Below are 4,125 nucleotides of genomic sequence, written 5' to 3' on the forward strand. Positions count from 1 at the left end.
AGATACAGAGGATGAAGCACAGATGGAAGAACATGTGAAGCATCATACTGTTGATCCACCGGGAATGGTGTTTACGCAACATCCTACACCGACACCGATGGTAAATCAATCCCCTGAAGGTGCATCAACCAGTGACACTGCAATGTTTCCTGATCCAATTCCTGAGGATTGTACTGTCACTTCTCCTGTAGTTCACACTACTAGTGCACCTGATGAGGGGGAGTGTAGCAACACCACCACTGCAGAGGAGACTGTACCAGATTTGGCTATACCGACGAGCGTTCAACGCAATCACCCAATCGAAAATGTGATTGGTCCTGTAAATGCAGGAATTTTGACCAGGAGTCAATCAGGAATCATTAATACTTGCTTATATTCCTGTTATCTTTCTCAAATCGAACCTAAAACTATTGATATAGCTTTGCAGGAACCTGGCTGGGTAGATGCTATGCATGAAGAGCTGAACCAGTTTGAAAAACTTGGAGTATGGAAGCTTGTCAAGTTGCCAAAAGGAAAACGTAAGCTTGGAACTAGATGGGTATTTCGAAACAAGCAGGATTCTGCAGGGGTCATTGTTCGAAACAAAGCAAGATTGGTGGTTCAGGGATTTAGGCAAATCGAAGGACTGGATTATGATGAAGTGTATGCTCCGGTTGCACGACTTGAAGCCATCCGGATTTTTTTGGTGTACGCGTCATACATGGGATTCACTGTTTATCAGATGGATGTCAAGACTGCGTTTCTCTATGGAGATGTGAAGGAGGAAATTTTTGTTGAGCAACCGCCAGGATTTGTGCATCCAGATCATCCTGATTATGCCTACAAGTTAGACAAGGCGTTGTACGGATTACACCAGGCTCCTCGAGCTTGGTATGCCACACTAACAGAACATTTGTTGGCTCATGGTTATACGCGTGGCACTATCGACCAGACTCTGTTTATCAAGAGGGTAGGAAGTGATCAAATCTTGGTTCAAATCTACGTTGATGATATCATTTTCGGATCAACAAGAGAGGATCTGTGCAAGGAATTCGAGAGAGTTATGAAGAAAAAGTTTGAAATGAGTGCTCTGGGGGAGATGACTTTATTTTTGGGCCTACAAGTCAAGCAGAGTTCACAAGGAATTCTGATTCATCAGGGGAAGTATGTGGATGATGTGCTGGCAAAGTTCAAGTTCTCGGACGCAAAGCCTGCTGAAACACCTATGGCTGAGAGACCATTATTGACTGAAGATGAAGAAGGGGAGTCTGTAAATCAACGTCAATATCGGTCCATGATCGGGTCATTGATGTATCTCACAGCTAGTCGTCCGGATATCATGTTTGCTGTTTGCAACTGTGCACGCTATCAGGCTAATCCTAAAACTTCTCATCTTATTGCTGTTAAACGGATCTTTCGGTATCTTAAAGGTCGACCTCGGTTTGGCCTGTGGTATCCGAAAGATTCCAATTTTGACTTGTTTGCTTTCTCTGACAGCAATTTTGGAGGTACTGACAGTGACAGGAAATCCACTTCTGCGGGATGTCAATTTTTGGGTGATCGACTCATTTCTTGGCAGTGCAAGAAACAACAAACAGTGGCGATATCCACAGCTGAAGCTGAGTATGTTGCTGCTTCTGCTTCTTGCTCTCAAGTGGTGTGGATGCAACATCAATTGCAGGATTATGGTTTGACTTATCTTAACACTACTATTTACTGCGATAATGATGCTGCAATACAAATTGTTAGAAATCCTGTTTTTCACTCCAAAACCAAGCACATTGATATTAAAGTTCATTTCATTCGAGACTGTTTTGACAGAGGTCTGATTACGCTTGAACAAATCGACACCGATGCAAATGCTGCCGATTTGTTCACTAAACCTGTCAGCAGCTCGAAATTCAGAGTGCTTGTGGATTTTCTAAAAATGATCCGTTTTACTGATTGAGCATATTTTGTTTTGTTTTGTTTTTCGTAGGTAAATTTGTTCATAAAGTTTTCTATTCTTAGGTAGTTTTTATTTATGCACAAATTTAGGGGGAGAAAAATCGAAAAATACAAAAACATTGAAAAATCGAAAAATACAAAAACATTGAAAAATTAAAAAAATACAAAAAGAGTTTCAAAAGGAAGTATGGCTGGACTGGGAAATGAAATGAATTTTCACTTTATGGTCAAGGGCTGACTCATGTAAGACCAGTATCGAAATTGTTTGACTCTAGTATGATGTGTTGGTAGGCTCTATCCTTAAGATTGGAAACAATAGCTGTTTCTGTTCAGAACTAAACCAGTACATGACCTCAGAAAAGAAAATCACTTGGAATTAGCTCATGTCTATTTGAATGTTTGTATGCTTTTCCCGATACACACAATTTTGGTCTGATTCTGAAATCTTATCTGAAAAAGTCGTGTACCTCCTCTGCTGCATCCAGATACATGCTGACCTGGAGGTGCTAGGCAACGTCAGCTTCTGCTGCATCCAGATACATGCTGACCTAGCTGTACGTTGTCGATCTGTAGATCAATTAACACCCGAAAGAGGCCCTCTAGTGCCCAAAAGAAACCCAATAAACCTATATCAAATTGAGAAAACTCATTTGATCTGTATATTATATCATCTCATTCTAAGATCTATTCTGTTCTTTCTCAACCTATTCCCAGTTAAGATTTCAGAAATTTGGATTGGGCTTGTGAAATATGTGGTAGGGAAACTGCTTGCATGATAGAGTGAGCTGTGCATAATTCCAGGATTTGATTAGTATTTGTTTGGGTGCTCATTATTAAAAATATCAAAACATGATAAAAGGAGATACAGGCAGTTATATGGAAAAGATCTAGGGAGATGAGTTTAAGAGGACAAATATACTGGCAATCGTCTAGATCATCCTTTAGTAGATCAGTGTTGATAAGTGAAGTCATGCCCGAGACCCTGTGATTTGATCCCTGAGCATCTATGCAAATTTCCTGTTTTATTTTTGTAAATAATATTTTATTATTTATTTTTGTTTTAGGTTTTGTTTTGCAAAATAATGCTCAATGGGTTTGATGGGTTATTATTTGAAAATCAGTTTCTTAATTGGGTTGTTTAAATCATTTTTGAAAATTACTTTTTTGAGCCCAAGTGCTGAAAATATTTATTGAGCACAAGTCCATCAGGCCCAAGCCCAATAGACTTGGGCCCATGAGAAATAGTGATCACATAAAAGGGTGATTACGAGTCATAAGTTCATTATTCACTCGCAATCTTCTCTGAATTCTCTCTCAACATTCCGGTCGAAATCAAGATTCCGACTCAATTCCGGTTGCGACTCGCAATCCGATCAGGTCATCAACAGGTAATATGACGTCATTATTCAAGATTTTGCAGGAATTTTGAATTTTTGTTGAAGATTCCGGCGAATCTATGAAGATTCCGATGAAGACATGAAGATTCCGATGAATTTTCCGATGAGTTTTGAAGTTTCCGATGAAGTTTCCAGTCGCAATCAAGAACAACAGGACTCGAAACCAATGATTACGACTCGCAACCTCGAGATTGCGACTCATGGTTGCGACTCATTTTGGCCTGTTGCGACTCATGGTTGCGACTCATTTTGTCTTGTTGCGACTCATGATTGCGACTCGCAATCTTCCGGTTGCGACTCAGTTATCCTGGTTGCGACTCATGGTTTCGAGTGAACAGTAACAGTGTTTGTTTTATTTTTAATTTTTATCACTGTTGTAAATGGAAACTTATATGTTGTGTGTGACGTGCAGAAAAATGGACTTAAAGTTTATCGCGTCTCACAATCAAGTAGCATATTTGGCACCTCCACCTGTAAAGCACAAGCAGCTGTTCACGTCTTTGATCAAAGGCCTAAATACATGCCGTATTGTTCACGCTCTTCGAGACAATCCGGTTGTGTATGAAAGTCTTATACGAGATTTTTGGAAGACTGCAAAGGTGGAAATTATTGAAGGAAAAGGAGCTATAGCTGCTGAAATCGAAGGGACAAAGATTATTGTGACGGAGCAGGTTATCAGGGATGTGTTGCAGTTCAATGATCAGGAAACGGATCCAATCGAGCTTGTTGCTGGAACGATTGAAGCTATTTTGCCACGACTAAGCTATGAAGGAAGATTTCCTCCCCTGGTTAAGAAGTTTGT

Source organism: Helianthus annuus, chromosome 2 (genome assembly GCF_002127325.2).
Source record: "Helianthus annuus cultivar XRQ/B chromosome 2, HanXRQr2.0-SUNRISE, whole genome shotgun sequence".
Classification (NCBI taxonomy): Eukaryota; Viridiplantae; Streptophyta; class Magnoliopsida; order Asterales; family Asteraceae; genus Helianthus; species Helianthus annuus.